Source organism: Ziziphus jujuba, chromosome 1 (genome assembly GCF_031755915.1).
Source record: "Ziziphus jujuba cultivar Dongzao chromosome 1, ASM3175591v1".
Taxonomy (NCBI): domain Eukaryota; kingdom Viridiplantae; phylum Streptophyta; class Magnoliopsida; order Rosales; family Rhamnaceae; genus Ziziphus; species Ziziphus jujuba.
The window spans coordinates 32,990,205-33,008,578 of NC_083379.1; positions in this window are offsets into that span (position 1 = coordinate 32,990,205).

Consider the following 18,374-nt stretch of genomic DNA (forward strand, 5'->3'; position numbering starts at 1 on the left):
GAGCGCCTCTCCATTTCCGACCGACCACCCAAATCTCACGGTCAACCGACCGGCGACGGGCCCGGATCAGAGCGTTTTCCGGCGACGGCGATTTTTCCCCTCCACCACCGGCCAACCCAAGCCACACGCACCTGACCAGTCTCTCACCCGTGGGAATTCTGGCCTACCCACCAAATTTCACGGCCACCGGACCTCCGACGCGCCGGGATCGGAGTATTTTCCGGCGAGGGGCCGAAAATCTTCAAACCCCGATCTCTTCGCCGTTCGGCCTCCGTTTGCCTCACTGCCGGTCCCGTTGGAACCCTCTCCCCTTGATCTACAAAACCCCCAAAAATCTCAGCCACCAGCCATCGGACGCGCGGCTGCCGGCGACGGTTGCCGATGACCACAGCGGCTCGCCGGAAATCACTATTTCGGCGAGTACCCAGTTGCACCACCGGTCCTTCTCCACTAATTTCGACCCCCTGAACCCAGATCCGGTGTCCTTTTCCTCCAATTTCACGACAGTTTGAGAGAATCGAAGAGTTGAATCCCAAAAGCTTTCCGGCGAGATTCCGGCCACCTCGAGTCCTCGTCACTCAAGCTTCGATTCGGTATATTACTCGTCAATTTTGGTTAACGTTTGTGTTTAACCCCCGGGTACCGAGTATTATTTATCCGAATAAAATATTAATTTATTTGAGATGTGTAATGTTATTGTTCTAGGGGCACGGGTGAGTCGTGGAATTGATCCCATGGAGGATCTTAGGTTAATTGCATGTTCCAGGTGAGTAACTGTCAGGACCCATCCAGAATTCCTTCCCCGGAACCCTGGACAGGTCTGATCCCAGGGAAACCCTACCGGACCCTCCAATGGAAAATCCGACAGAGCCTCCCCTAAGGGATTTACTTACCACAAATTACCTGCACTGAAAATACACTTCTAAAAACATCCCCTTATTCCTCCCACGGTACTACAAGTTGGTTCCACAAATTTCAGCACTTCAATAAAAAAATACAGTAATCCAGTGCATAATAACTACAACAAGAGTGAAAGAAATAGTACAACTGCAATAAAAGAAGAGCAGGGTACTTCACAAAGTAAAACAGCGAGGAAGATCAAGTCCGCTCCGAGTGAACACCGACAACCTGGTACCTAGAGGAACGGAATTTAAGAGTGTGAGATGCTAATCATCTCAGTGAGCGACCCTACTACTAAACCATATAATACCACAGTAATAGGTATATAAATAATAATTATTTGGAAATAATATTTTCTCTCAAAACCCTTGCAATTCTCTCAGTTGGAAAGGTTCCCCTTTTAAAACATTTTCACAAAACCCTTTATTCATATTCCCCGAAAACCAAGACATCAAATAAATATCCGAACAGTAATAATTAATTTTAATTCCAATACAGTTTTAAAACATTTTATTTTTAAAACACAGTTCTGAAAATCAGTTGATGCACCCACTATATACCAGTGGCGCCAACAGTACCCAGCGTCCCAAGGTACCGCCAGACAGGAGGTTATAGAGAGAAACCGGCATACGGTCGCGTGGCGTCCCACTGCGCCGCTGCTAACCTGGTGTCCCGGCCAAAAGGGGGTGGCCACCCTCATCCGATGGCAACCACAGGACAACCTCATAATATCAACCGCGCGCTAATCACACCCATCTGCGCGCTAATCACATCACCTGCGCGCTAATCACACCCACCTGCGCCCTAATCACAACCGTGTGCACACTAACCATATCACAAATAAACAGAACACCAGTACGTGCACGGTGCATCTAAAAATCATAAAATCCACAAATTTAATTTATAAAACAAATTTCACATTTTTCATAAGCATAGCGGGCATAATCCATCTGCTTAAACCAGGAAATTCTCCACAATTTCTTTATAATCAATGCCATAAATTCCATGATTTTCAAATTCACCAACTCTCAAATCCATCAATTCAAATATCCACATTTTTCCAAGCATAAATAATTTCTCGAAATATCATAATCAAATCTCATAATATTCCATGGGCATATTTTATAAAAATTGAAATCACCAACATAACCAAATATTTTCCTTGAAATATTTGAAAATCATATCGTGCCCATTTTACTATTAAAACCACACAAATTTCAAAATCCTCAAATCCATAAAATAATTTCACATGGCATAATTTTATAAAATGCACATTTTCTTAAATCTAATAAATTCATAAATAATTCCACAATAAATTGAATAAATATTTGGCACATAGAATTTAAATTCCAAATATTTAAATCACACATAATATATTCAACAATTAAATTCCCCAAAATTAATTTGAAGGTGGGTCACTCACCTGGAGCACGCAATTAACCCACGATCCACTACGGGATCAATTCTACGACTCACCGGTGCTCCTAGAACAAAATTCACAGACAGTCAAATAAATTAATATTTTAATCGGGTAAATAATACCCGGTACCCGGGGGGTCAAACACAAACTTTAACCAAAATGGTCGAATAATATACCGAATCGAAGATCGTGGGACGAGGATCACAAATCCGATCTCCATCGACCCCAATTCCGCCGGAGGTGGCCGGAATTTGGTCGGGAAGCTTCGGCCGGTTTTGATCTTGAGGGATCTTTCAAACGGTGGGGATTTTGGGCAAACTAACCCCGGAAATGGACTCAGAGGGGTCAAAAATAGTGGGATAGAGGTATGGGACGGGCTGGGTTGGTCGGAAACGGCGAGAATCGCCGGAAAAATTCCACCTCGCCGCCGTGACTTTGCCGGCCCGATCTGGGCGCGTCCGGCGGCGGCTGGTTGGGAAATTTGGTGGCCAAGGTCGTGAGGTGGCGGGCTTCCTTGGTGGCCGGCGCGTGTAGCATTTTGGGGATTGAAATCCGGCGAAACACCGGTCAAACAGAGAGAGGGAGAGAGTCAAAGGAGAGAGAAAGGGAGAAAAAGCTTGCTACGTTTTTTTGTTGATGGGTCGGGGAAGAAGAAGGAAGAAAAGGAAAAAAGAAAAAGAAAAAGAAAAAAGAAAAGGGTGTTTTCCCACGTGGGGAAAAGAAAAGAAAAAGGAAAATAAAAGAAATAAAAATAAAAATAATTAAATACTAATATTATTATTTAAAATAATAATAAAAATAATTTGATTTTACACATGGTTGACATGTGGCATTTCACCATGGTGACACATGGTCACCTTCAGTAAGTCACACGTGGCACATAGTTATGCGTGTAAAAATAATAATAAAATAATACAGTATTTGAAAAACTTTACAGGTCCATAACTTTCAACCCACATGTCCAAATTGGACGTGCCGCTAATCTACGGACTCGTATCGACGAGCACTTCACAACCATGCATGAGTCAAAGCTCAACCTTGCATGAATAAAAAGTCAACTCCGGCACCCCTTGGATAGTTTGGACCTCAACTTGTTTTGCTCAAAACTTTCAAACCGTAGCTCCATTTTCAACGTGCTACCAGTCTACGAACTCGTGCCAACGTGTACTTCGTAACGGTACCTCAGTCAACCTAGAATTCCAACCGGATCAAAAAGTCAACTTTTGACCCCTTCGGTCAACGGTCAACAGTCAACCTCGGTCAACATGCAAAAATTCCGACATGGTTCGGGACGGGGTGTTACAGTAACTCACCTTTAAAAAATATTTTAGGGTAATTAATTATATTTATGTGGTGTTAAATTGATATCTGGAATTTATGCTCATGTGGGTGAATTTGAATATAATCGGAAAAAAAATATTATTTTATATATATATATATATATATTTACCCGTTGATGCTAAACTGAATTTTGGTTACTAAGAATTTCCCGATTATTATTTTATTGTGATTTAATTGTATTTATTACACATGAGCAAAGTATTTTCATTAATCAATTGTATTTAGATTTTAATATTATTTTTGGGCATAATTGGTTTAAATATTTTAAGAAAATTATTTGTTTAAATTGGTGGTTTAAATTTTATAATTATGCCCATGGAATATTATTTGTTGGATTTTGTACTACGAGAAAAATTAATTGTATATTATTATCGATGGTTTCATACCGGGTATGTTAAAGGAAAATGTGAGATGGTGAAATTGAAAACTGGTATATTTCTCACGGTGATTTTTGGAAAATCGGTACGGTAATAATTAAATTAATAATTATTTTAGACGCACTCATACAATATTGGTGTTCCGGTGTATATGTGGTTAGTGCGCAAGTTATTATGTCTCCTGTGAGCTGCCATTTGACCGAGGGCAGGCAAGTTTGATATTGGCCACAGCTGCCCCCCTCCTTGGCCGGGATGACGATTTCAACAGCGGTACTGTCGGGATGCCGAAGTGCCGTATGCAAGTTTCTCTCTTTAACCCCCCGCTAGTCGGTGCTCGGGACGCTGAGTATCAGGGGGCATCACTGGTATATGGTGTGGTGCGTCAAGTATAAATTTTTGGATGGAAATTTCAAACCCCAAAGTATTCAAAATAATATTTATTATATCTTAGTACATTTTATTTATATTTGGGGTATTTATTTATTGTTTATTAAATTAATTGATCCTTTGGTTTTCGAGAAATACGAATATCGGGTTTTGTGAAAATGTTTTAAAAAGAGAACATTTCCAACGGAGTGAATAGTGAGGGTTTTGAGAGAAATTATTTCTTTCAATTGTTTATTATTTATTTATTATTTAATTGTTGGTATTAATTAAACTCCTTTATTTGTTACATTATTATTATTAAAGGTGTACAGTAGCTAGGGTCACTCACTGAGATGATTAGCATCTCACGTTTTTAAATTCCGTTCCTTTAGGTGCAAGGGGTGGTAAATGTTCTTTCGGAGCGAACCAAATCTCCGTCGCTATTGTAGTTCGAGAAGTTACCTTTGTCTTCGTTTATTTCAATTGTAATTTTTCTTTCATCCTTGTTGTATTCTATGCTTAATAGTATTTCATGAAGCTCTGTATACTATCTCGGACATTTATGTATTAATTATGCACTGGATTGCTGTTATTCATTTGGAATGCTGTAAATTTGTGGAATCAATTTGTAGTATTGTGGGAGGAATAAGGGGATGAATATAGAAGTGTGTTTTCAGTGCAGGAAATTTGTGATAAGTCCAACCCTTAGGAGAGGTTCTGCCGGATTTTCCATTGGAGGGTCCGGTAGGGTTTCCCTGGGATCAGGGCTTGTCTAGGGTTCTGGTGAGGAATTTTGGACGGGCCCTGACATCAGAGCAGTATGTCGGGCCTGCAACTGAATGGATGCAGGTAGAGGTAGCTTTGAAAACCATCACTTCAGTTGGTGAAGCTTGAATGGCCTACACCTAATGCTCATCTTGGCCATAAATTGCCCATGCAGATTTCAGTGCAGCCTTAATTGTTGGTGGATCAATTCAAACGATGTTATCATTTTTATATCGTGCTCTTTTATGTCGTCACTCATCTGACACAAAATCTTTTGAATTACTTTCTCATCATTTAAAATCATCTCGACTTTTTAGTTAATGTGTTCTACTGGGTGTGTCCAAAGATAATGTTGGGACAAAAATCCAACATTGAGCATCTCTAATTGTTCAGCATGCTACCTTCTATATTGAAGGTATATAGAAAATTAATAATAATAACAATTGCCTAAAAAACAAAAGAAATCGGACAATTGCATTTAATTGTAGAAAACAAACAATTACAAAATTCTAATGCCTTACTAATAAATGATTTTAATCAACTAAAAAAAATAAATAATAACAATGCCACTAAAAAGACAAAAAAAAAAAAACACTAAAGTCAACAAAATAGACATCCTAAGGACAAGCACTAAATTAAATTTCAGTGACTAAAAAGAAAGGTGACCTAAAGGCCAACACAAAATTAATAGCTAAAATTAAATAATAAGCGGCTGGAAGACCTATTCTTTGTTGAAAATTAGAATTAAAAATAAGAGACATCTTCTATTATAGAGAGGTGTAATAAATATTGAGGTGTCCTTTCAAAGTGCATAAGAGGCTTCAATATAGAAAGTTGGAACAATTCATAAATTCATTACTGTTTCAATATGGAATAAATGACAATATTTATATTTCTAATATTCATGTGACTTTTGCTTCCAAAATAATGTAGGACATATATTACTTTTCCATATTCTAGTTTCCCTTTATCTAGGCTGAAAATATTGGTACAAACAAATTCATATTTTGAATGATTTAGAATTACATTCATAGTGAAATTAGATATATTTAATCCATTATAGTGTTAAAACTATATATATATATATATATACATGACCATATGCTCAAATCAAATTTTTAATATCAGGATTAACGTCATGACTTTTTTTTAGCCATTGGGTCATTAAAGATTGTGATATAAAATTATATTTATTAATCATTAGGTATTACATTATTTACTTTTCTTAAATAGGATTTTAGTATGTCACTAAATCTGTACTTGACCATTTTTTGAACTTTAAATTATAGTCCGTGATGTGGTCTCAAGGCTAATAAAGGAAGATCTAAGATTAAAATTATTAGGTTGTCTTGATGTGAGCTTCATTATATATATATATATATATATATATCTAAAGGTTGAAAAAGGAAGTCTTGAAATTGGTTTTAAAATGACTTGATTTAAGAATTATTTGCTCCAAAATCAAATAGGAATCTTAATATTAAGATTAACATCAAGACTTTCTTTTTCAGCCTTTGGATCACATCAAAGATTAATATTAAAAATGCATTTATTAATCACTTGGTCCTAAAACTTACAGCCAACAACCTTAACTGCAAGGATAATGCTAAATCAATCAGCCTAAAATATTTGGCGTTGCATTTAACATTTTACAACTGCCATAAACGAGCTATCATATGCCATTAAATGCCACATATCAAAACAAATATCCAACATCCTTAGATTCACATCGTCAAAGGTTAAAACATAAGGAACCATCAATAACCATCCTTTAAAATCAGCTCGGACCCATGTCAAGTGTCAGGCATTCAAGACACACAAGGTTGCATATCAACCATGTTCCCTTACTTGCACATGCCACTCGCATGTAGGTATAATGAACAACAACCACTGCAAACTCAACTCACAAGTGAGCCAATGCCTAATGTGCCCTAAGTTTCACACCCTCATGCATGCTCGTGAACACGAACACCTGCTACTCGCATGCACACATGTATTGCTACACATTGTTGCTTATGCGCGCCCCTGCTATTGTTTGCTGCGATTGCCAAATTCCATAAAGTACTGCATGTCATTGTATGATTCTACAAGTTATGGCCACATGCTATTATATATTGTCATGCATTTTTGCACATTGTGCCTAACCATAACCGTTTGCGTCTTGCATTAGCACACATGCTTGCATGGCCATATATATATATATATATATATGTCCGCACATCGATGCACACATTTCCATGAATATTGCACATCAAGCTCACAATCATTTGCCCAAACTTACATATAAACATGGTTTTCCCACGTTACATATATAAGGTCTACTCATGCTTTGCCTCAACGATGTACTGTACTTACCTACACATGTTTAGATGGACGAGCCACCAATGATAGCTATACATCACCGACATTGTCCCACATTTATAGGCATGCTAGCTAGGGCAAGCCTATACCATACCTTAGGTACGTTGGGCATTCACGCATGCTATATGCTACATCTACCATCGAGGTACCCATTTAAAGAGCTTATTTAGTCATTTAACGTTTGATAGCACCATACATCAAATTGCATGAGGAGAAATCATAATAACCCTTAGCATGGCCTGGAAGGCTTACCACCATGCCAAGCTCACGTCCAACCATGCCAATATTTATGCAAAGCTACACATCCAATGCACATTTACTTAATGTTGCATTTGATGCCTAACCTTAAATGCCCACTTACCATGCTGCACAACATTGTATGTCACCCATCAAGGTACACAATCAAGCCAAGAACCTAAGCATAACATATAGCAGCCATTATGCTTAGCCCATACCAAGGCTTAAAGACCTAACAAACTTCCTTCACCTGAAACGGATACTATCTTTGTTGGCTGGAGCTTCAAGTAATCAACCACTTGTATCCTAAAATGCCGCAAACTAGCATTTCTCTCATGAATAGCGTTAACCTTGAATTCTAGTTTCTAATGAACAAGAAAATCATCCGCCTTATCTTCTTATTATGCCCCATGATTTGATGATCAACTATATTATCTATCTCCTTATCAAACTACTTTTCCCAGTCTTCTTTAGAATCTTAGATTGTCTCTAATACTTATGCACCAAGGAGCAATGCACATTGGTCCTAATTAGCTACTTTTGGATTTGTGATGTCAACTTCAACAACACTTTTCTCCCACCTAGAACTCTAAAAGTCTTTTTTTTTCTTATCAATATCTTATTCATCCTCTGAAAAGCCTTGGCCAAACTATCCTTAACTTAGTCTGACAAAACCTACTTTTTATAGGTAAACTATTGGAAAAGCATCATTCCTTTTTTACTTCACCATATCTTGACGCATCATGAGCTGCTACTCCAGTGTAATATTGTAGCAGAATTGGCACTGAGGTTTGAGCCTTTCCACCTTGTCTTGTTGTATACAAGACAAGTCTTTACATATGCTTCAACGTTCAATTTTATCTTTGTCCAGTACTAAAATTTGGCTAGCAAAGCTATCATTTGCTCAACTTCATGGTAACCACCCCTAGGAGAGTCATAAAACTCATGCAATAGTTCCCTTCGTATCCCCCACTAATTGGGACATATAATCTACTATGCTTAGCATAAATGAGACCCATCTCAAGCCAATATTTTCATATTAAACCCTCTTTAATCTTCTATATAAGATTGGTGTAGGTAGTATCCTTCAAGATTTACTCCTTATATGTTCTAAATTTTTTGACTTAATGTGAGTAATGGAAGAAATATATGTATACAACTCTTTTATGCTCAGCGCATTTAGGTCATTAATTTTGCCTTTTTGGATATAAACCTAATTAAAATTGAATTCACCAAGATATTTCTACCACCATGTTTACTTAAAGATTAACTTTTTCGAGGTCTTTAAGGACATGTTTTCCACATTGTCAATCGCCATTCCAAACTTCCTTCCTAAAAAGTATTGCCTCCAAACATCTAGGTAACGCACCACTATAGCAATCTTCTTCTTATGAGTTGAGTATCTCTACTTGGTTTCCTTCAGCTTCCTATTCTTAAAGACAACATGATGGTTGTCCAAGACAAAAATAGTACTGATTGTTTTGTCTGAAGCATGAGTATGCACTTAGAAAGTCAAATTGAAATTGGGCAACTTCAAAATCTGGCACTTCTCATCCCACATCCACTTAGCCAGTTAATAAGTGGAGTCACTTTTTTGGAATAACCCTCAATCAACCTGTAATAATAGTTGGTTAAAACTAAAGAAAGATTGCAACTTAGCAATCTTGTAAATGGTATCCAATCCGTGATTGTTTATATCTTTCTGCTATCCATCTGAAGTTGCCCATGACCTATCCAATGGTCAAAAAATAGCACTTCTTGGTAGCAAAACTTGCATTCCTCCTTCTTAAGTTGCAAGAATGCTCCCTTAGCTTAGAAAATACTATTCTCAAATGCTCCACATGAACATCAAGGGTCTTATCATACACCACAATTTCATTCAGATATACAACCATAAACTAAGTCTTATCATACACCACAATCTCATCCAGATATACAACCATAAACTATCTCAAAAACTTGTATAGCATATCATTTATTAGCTTATTGAAGTAGCATGAGCATTGGTGAGACTAAAGTACATTATAAGGAATTCTAATCAGCCACACCTTATAAAACACATGTTGTTTACTACCCATCACCTTCTACAATTTAAACTTGCCAATGGAAAAATCACAAATTAAACTTTGTAAAGGCAGTGGCTTTGGAATAACAAATTAAACAAGTCCATTGTATTGGGCACATGGTACTTCTTTTTTCTAATGATCTTATTCAAAGCCCTAAAACCCACATACATTATTAATATATTGTCTTACTTCCTTTGAAACAATACAGAGCACTGTAGAAAGCCTTGAATGATTGAATACACATAACATCAATCAACTCGTCCAATTGCTTTTATAACTTTGCCAACTCAGATGGAGCCATTTGGTATGGTGCATAAGCGAGAATCCAATACTAGGCTCCAAGTCAATTTTGTGGTCAAATGCTTATTTGTGAGGACATATCTTGGGCAATATAGGAGATATTAAGTATGTAAATTCCTCTAATAGACCAACAACACGTATTTGTCCATTTTACTCTCCACCAACACAACCACAAAGGTCTTCATACCTTTCTCCAAATTAGTCTTCAATTATAGGGCATAAATCATCTTTTCTGCTTTTTCGAATGCACTTTCCTAGTCAAAAACATTCCACATGGGCAAGGCACAATCCACCAGAAATTACAATCCTCCTCTGATAAGGCATTAAGTATACTTAGGAATTAATAAAGAAATTCATACTGAATATCACATCAAATTCATCCAAAGCCACCACCATAAAGCTACACTTTGCCAATCTTTAATCCTTAAAGCTACCAAAGTCGTGCCATACATAAATTGTGCAATAGAGTTGAAGGCCATGGTATAACTTGAGTGTGAATTAACACTCAAACCTAAGTCCTCTAACTTTTTTTATGCAAAAAATTTATATAACACTTGTATCTAATATCACTGTCAATTCCCTACCATTGATTTATACTATAACATACAAAAGTCTCTGCTACAAGTTGGCGTTTTCAACTGTGAGAACATTCAACAACTAAAGAGGGGTGACTCTTAAAGGCACAAAATCACTAACATTCAAGTTCCTATCATCAGTAACCAAGGTATTGATCTTCTCGTTCTTAGGATAATAATGAGTTCTTTAAGGTCCATTATAAATGGAGTAACCACTAGTATTCTTCATTTTCCATTGGATTAATCTGATTGAGGCATAATAAGGTCGCTATTCTTCCAATCCTTTGCACCTTTTTTCTTGCCTCCTTTGAACTTTTTCCTATCACCATTCTTCTTCTTATCACCAGAAGATGATGATGGAACAGAGTGTTTGAAGTTTAACAGGCCATCTACAGTGGTAATGGTAGCAAGTAAAGTCTGCACCCCTTGCTTTCTTAATTTGGCTTGTGCTTACCCTCTTAAATCGAACATGAAACTAAAGAGTTTATCTTCCTATAAGAATTCTTTCTATTTAACATCAACAAACAAAACTCCTTCACATTCTCACGAATGGTGCTAATATGTGTGAGTTTTTTCAAAGCATCCTTAACAACCCAAACAATGTTGTAGATAGAAATCAATCTTTCTGTTCTTTCTTCAATCATGTTTACATCTCTATCTTTGGTCTATTAGCATTCTCATTGTCCTACAATCAAGTTCACTATCAAAGCTTCTCATCACTAGTTGAATACATGATGGCAATGGTCATTTTCTCCTACTCTGGATAATGGAAAACATTGAATTACTACACCATATCCCACAAGATGTTTTCCAATTCTTTAGTATTTCTAGCCCTATTAAAGGGCATTGTATTATCGACTTTGATTTTCGAGGGTAAATTTTCCATAGAAAAGGAAGGTTGATTATAAAAGACTCGAAGACGGTTGATTCAAAGTCTAACAGTTGCATCCAAGCCTTCAACCTATCATTAAATAAATAAGATCCTTCATGATCGCCTCATGCTTGTCATTCAACTCCATGATGAACGGGGCAAGGTTTTGTGCCAAAGCTTCAATGCTCAGTATGGCACTATCCAACTGTTTAGAGAAACTCATGACTGTATCTAAAAAAGAAGCACCAAGCAACTCCTTCAAATGGGAAATTCTTTCATGTAGGGCTTTCCTTACCACTAGAAATAACCAGACTCTGATATTGATTGCCACAGGGATAAAATTCAATATCAAATTTTTGCAATTGTATAGATTAAGGTAGCAAACCTTAGTTAGCCAAACTCAATCTCACATGAACATAAGTGAGGTTTACGTACAAATCATACACAAAGTGCAAATAAAGGTAATCACAAAGCAACACAAGGCACACCAAGTTTACAAGATCACCCAAAACCTTTTCTTTACTTAAATAATAAAGAACATCAGCCAAGAACATACAAAGATCACCACACTACTTTTTATGATGTCTCATGCAATGTTTCAACTTATACAGCCAACAAAACTTGTAATTAACAACCCTAACTATATGGGTGATGCTAGATTAATTAGTCTAAGCCATCTGGCCTTGTGGTTGACCTCTCACAATTGCCAAGAGTATGATTTCATAAGCTATTGAATGCCACATATCATGACAAGTCCTCTAACATCCTTGGATGCATCCACCAAGGCTCAAGACATAAAGAACCAACAATAGTCACCCCTTAAAGCCAAGTCAAACAAATGTCAGATATTAAGCATACAAAACGCATAAGGTTGCATAATAGCCATTTAGCCTTGCTTGCACTTGCCACTTACATATAGCCTAGAAAGGACAACTACTATTGCAAACTTAGCCTATAAGTGCACCAAGCTTTGTGTGCCTGTGCACATGCACACTTGTTGGCCGCACACTGATACCCACATGCATACACATATTGTTGAGCACTGCTATGTGTGGATGCTACCATAAAGTGCTGCACGTTGTTGCATGATTTCTCAAGTTGTTGCTTGATTTATAATCACTACAATTTAAAATCTTGGTAAAATAATATAGAACTCCTTGACAATAAATCTTATATCTTGATTGTGATGAATCCCATAAGTGCATATATCACTTGAGTAATGAAGTAAATTAAGTAGACTATCGTTACCATGGAGATTGATTAGACTTGCAAAGTTAGCCCAAGTACCATAATAATCATGACCTAACTTTATTTAGGCAATGAAAAACAAATAAAAATTAAGCTAAAATACTAAATATTAACCTAATATAATGAGACAATTCGGTATGATATAAACACACCTTGATTATGCAAGGGAATTTATGAATTCAAACAACTAAGACCTTGATTTCACCTAAACTTATCATGTGACTACCTAATTTAGAAATTAATGACCAATTTCAATCTAATTATCAGCAAAGAATTTCTAAATTCATTCATTGACATTCTTGATGTTAAGCAAGATATATGAAAATTTTAGTTAAACTTCAAGTTTTTCTTAATTTTACCAACTAACAATGAAATTAAGTTCCCTTTTGGTTACCCAACCTAAATTAGTTTTTTCAAACTTAATAAAAGCTAATACTAAGGTAGCCTAAAACCTAAATGGGTTTGGTCAAGTTCATAATAGCTTTTAGTCCCATTCTCAATCTACAAAATTAGGCTTGCTGAAACACTAATTCTTTAATTTAGACAATCAATTTCTCAATCTAATAGGGTATGCTCATCAATTAATCCAAGAAAAATACAACAAATTGAAAAGGAATTAAACATTCAATCAACCAAATAATATCATCACAATTCAAATCTAAGCTACATCAAAGCCCTAGATCAAAGATCTAACACATATTCAAAATTTTAAAAAAAGCCTAAACACAATACAAAGAGAAATCCATAACAATAATCAATTTATATAAAACCCAAGAAATCTGTACACAAATTATGATAAAGAGTGGGAAGATTAAAGAAACTTAATGAATAATGTCTCCTCCAAGTTCCAATCCCTTGGGTCTTCAAAAATTTTCCAAAATCTCAAAGCTTCTCCCTCTTGAAAGCACTTCTTCTCTCAACTTGGTGATGTGGTGTCTTCTTCTATAAGAACTCTCTTTGAGAACTAGAGCTTTTCTTTAGATGTGTGCTTTTTCTCCATAAAGCTATCTAAACCCTAATTTCTTCAAGAGCTCTCTTTAAATCTCTAGCCTCCTTCCAAAATGCTTCTTCTAATGATGCCTTTTAGGAATTATATATAGCCAATTTCTCAATTAGATCTCTAATCCTTACCCTAAGCTTAATCTTCACACTTTGACCTCTATTATAAGACTATCACAAAGATAAATATATGTCAGTCACATGTCTTATTAATAACCAAGCCATGAGCTCCAAAAAAAGTTTCTCATGTATGGAATAAGTGGAATTGTCATGGGTAACTCACAAGGAGGGTGGGCACCCACTTCTCTTCTTCCTTGGCCAAGATTAGGCTTGGCACTTTAGGGAACAAGTGGGTATGTCACTTCCATCTCCTTCCTTGATGAGATTGGCATGCGCATTTCAAAGGAAGAAGTATGCATGCCATATCTGTTTTCCCTCCATCTTTGGAGACCAAAAAGTTGGCGTGTGCAGTTCAAATATTGAAGTGTACACACCTAAGATCAATTCTATGGGTCTTATTCAAGAAATAGGTCCAAAATGCTCAAAAACTTCAACCTTTAGCAAATATGCTTTAAATGCCTTAATTGAAGCTATTCCTTCCAAACGAGAACAAAACATATTAAAAAGGGTTAATTTCATATACATTAGTCCCTCTAATTTCAAAAATATCATTCATCTCTCTTTAGGTTCCAAAAAGTTATTATCTTCTCTCCAATTATTTCATTCATACTCCTTAAAATAATATTATTTATTCATCTTAAGGGTGCTAGTTTTAATTTTCAAAACTTAGAAAATTAAATTATAATTAATGCAAACTTCAAAATATCCAGATGTAATATTTTCTATTAAAAATAATTAAAAACTTGAGAAATTAGACAAATAATTAAGCTTAGATAGCTTGATTAATGAGTAAAAATGCTCACTTATTATTGCCACATACTGCTACATAGTATCATGCATTGTTGCACACCATGCTCATGCCTGCACACATGCACACATGGCCACACATATGTTCACACATCAACGTACACACTTGCAAGCATGCTATGCATCAAGCCCATAATCAATTGCTTACACTAGCACATAAGCATGGCTGCCCATCCCACATACATAAGGCTTACCTTGGCACCAAACCATGCCACACATGTCCACACATGTTCGAATAAGACTGAGAACAGTAATATTACCTCTTCGACTAAAACTAAGGGCAGTGATATACTTCTGAGACTGAGATTAAGGCAGTGGTCTTATTCCTAAGAGTGATACTCTGCCATAGATGTTACTTTTGAGACCGCATACACTGACAAAGGAGTGGGCAAAGGCAAAGGTTTTACTCTTAAGATGCGAGTGGACAGAGTTAATGCCATTGATGTCCCAAAAGCCATGGTGTTATTCCTTCAACTGAGATTGAGGACGGAGGTAAAGGAGGTGGAAGGGGAGAAAATGAGGTGATGGAGCAAAGTAGGGGCAAACGATGACTTTTTGGAAACTTTTAGACCATCATTTAGCGCATGTGAAACCAAGATGCAATATTTAAGGACAACCACAATTGCCATTTACTCTTTCTATTATTGCATTTTCCTTTTTTAATTATTGCCAGTAATTTCATGGTGATTGCCCTAGCTCTTCAACATCAATGTTTTTCTGACCATAGATAAAGACATCAAATTGTTGAAAGCATACCTAACTAATATTTTTCACTTGGTTGATTTATTGATGCTTTTTTTTTTTTTTTTTTTTTGGGGGGGGGGGGGGGGGGGGGGGGGGGGGGCGGGGCGGGCTTCGGTTAAAATCAAACAAGGATGGAGGACGTTTGAAACTTGAGAGAAGATCCAAATCCACAGTAGAAATAAGTTACAATGCTACTGCACCCAGAATTCAAGGATACTTACGAATCAAAAGACAACTTACGTAAAAATATACACATAGTTTTAGAAGTAAATACAATGCAAGCCCAACATCCCATGAGCTCAAAGGCATAAATGCACATGACTGACGAGAATAATTAACCCAACAAGCTCGTACTCTCCCCAGCTTCAGAAGGCACTGTTCGATTTTCAAAGGTTAATGAACATGATGACAAGGTGTTAAGGGTAACACATCAGGTTCAGATAAACTTCTAGTAAACTTCATTGAACAACAATTGAGAAACTGCAGTCCTACTTCACAGCAACTAGCCATTGTAATTTGTAGGCATGACCTTAGATACAAGTATTCTAGAGAATCGCATTTGTCCAAAAGCATGCGTATGCCAGCTATAGTAATCTTAAGGCAATTACTAACCTTCAAAGTCAACTTAGCTTCTCTACTGCTTAAACTCTCAAAGGCAACATCTATCAACTCCTCACAATATCCGGTATCAAAGCCTCCATGTTTACGCATTCATTGAAGATGCAACCCAATGAGGAATCAGAGATGTTTAAATGCCAATCGATGCCCAAATTCTTCAGAATATTCTTACAAGTAATGGCCACCAATGATTTGAGTTTCAAGATTATTGCAAAATCTGGCCAAGTTTAAAATTGACACATCCTTGTTTTTGTAGCAATTCAACAACTTCAATGTCCTCAAAGAAGATGATCAAGCATTGGAAACACTTGAAACCCCAATATCTCCAACATTACTGCATTTGTTAATGTCTAAAAATCTAATACACTGAAACCCCAACTTCTTCAAGACATCGCCATTCCTAGGGGGTTCTTCATTTTTATGTGCCCAAATCCATCGAAATGAGATAAAGGGGAGCTAGTGGATCAGAATCGGCTCTGATTGATGTTCTTCCTATTTATAGGTGAAAAAGTATTTCCTTTTTGCATTTTTGAATCTCTTTTCTGGGGGGATGGCGTTTTGTTGAAGTTTGAAGCAATCACTTGCATATTTTTTGCATTTTGTTCTTTTTTTTTTTTCTTTTTGCATTTTTGTTCTGAGTTTTGGAGATTTTGATTGATTGGGAAATGAAGAAGTTGCTCAGTTTTGGATAATTTGATCTTACTTTTCTTTTTTATTAATTTGGATTTAAAATTGATATTTAAGGTTTAGATTCTAGCATCAAATGCAATCGATTTATTAATTTACGTAAATCTATATATGTTCGTGTGCTTTGAGTCTATATATATTCCTATATTCCTGTAAAACTTCATTTGGTTTCTTAGTTTTTTAGTCTCAAAATTTTGAGGTTTATGGCTTCTGGCTTTTGTTAGTTATCGGGTTAGTTTTTCTCTGACAACTACTATATCATCCCCATTCCCTCAAGATGTGACCATGTCTCCATCATGGTGGCTCCCTGTGCCACTTGGCATGACTTAATCCGTGTGCCCCTGCATGGAGCTCCCCATTGCTACACCACTCAACATAAAAATTTCTATTATCAAGTTTTGACCGCCAATCATGGGGATTTTATTCACCATTGCAGTCCACCATATGATGGTCCATTACCATTTGATCGTCTTGGGTTTCTATCTCATGCATACATATATTTTTGTTTGAAATCCGACTCTGATACCATCTGTTAAGACTTTGAGTTTTATCCTAAAAAGTTAACCTATAAAAAAAATAACTTAAAATTTTTATATATCATTTACGATCCCCATATATAGTTAATGTAAAACTTATACATGCACACTCTACACCAGGCCTACAAAAACATAAAAAATAAAAAAAAATATTGCGTCAAAATGTGCATATTGTGCCTAAATGTGTGTTTGACACACCAACATGTTGAATAATTGTCACCAGAAGGGATGTTAATCATGACAAATAAACCTTTGACTGCCTTTTATTCACAACATGATTACAATCTCTTTGATGATCTAACATTTTTTAGTCACAAAATTTTTAGTTTTGTAGGAAAATTTTGCTGCTCGTAAAAATCCTCTTCATAGTCTTTCTACTTATTTATTTTTTGATGTTTTAAAAAGATTTAAAAAGCATCTAATTCAATGACAATTTCTCTAGCGAGAAAGAAAACAAATAAACAATGTGGAAAATCAAATGTGAATGCAGTTTCACTCTTTTCAACAAGGCCTATGTGAAGTTTATGAGATTCCTAGTTGCTAGTGCAGCTGGTTTCGATTATTGTAAATGTTTGATTAGCCTCCATATTGTTAAGATGGGAGTTATGCTGTGATAAAGATAGGCACGTATCTTATTTTGTTCTATACCTTTCTGATAAATATTGTAACAGTGAGGTCATGTATAAGTAGCATAAACATATCAGCCCAATGAAAGATCAACACAAGCAGAAATTCATTCGTTTATTCAATTTTAGCACAGGATTAATATCTTCATCATTATGATGTGTGCAATACTACGGCTGATGCCTATGATACTACCAGGAATCATTTTTTTAATTAGTTTAGCCCCAAAAAAAAAAAAAAAATCAATCATCTCGGAAAACCATGGAAAACCATGTGGTTGGCCATCTCTAAAGTTATTAATTAGCTAACTATTTTTCCTAACCAATATTTTAGAAGGCACGCCTAGGTCTACTATGCTCTGGGATCCCCTCGAGGATTGACATTTGGGATAATGCACATGTGAAGCATGCAT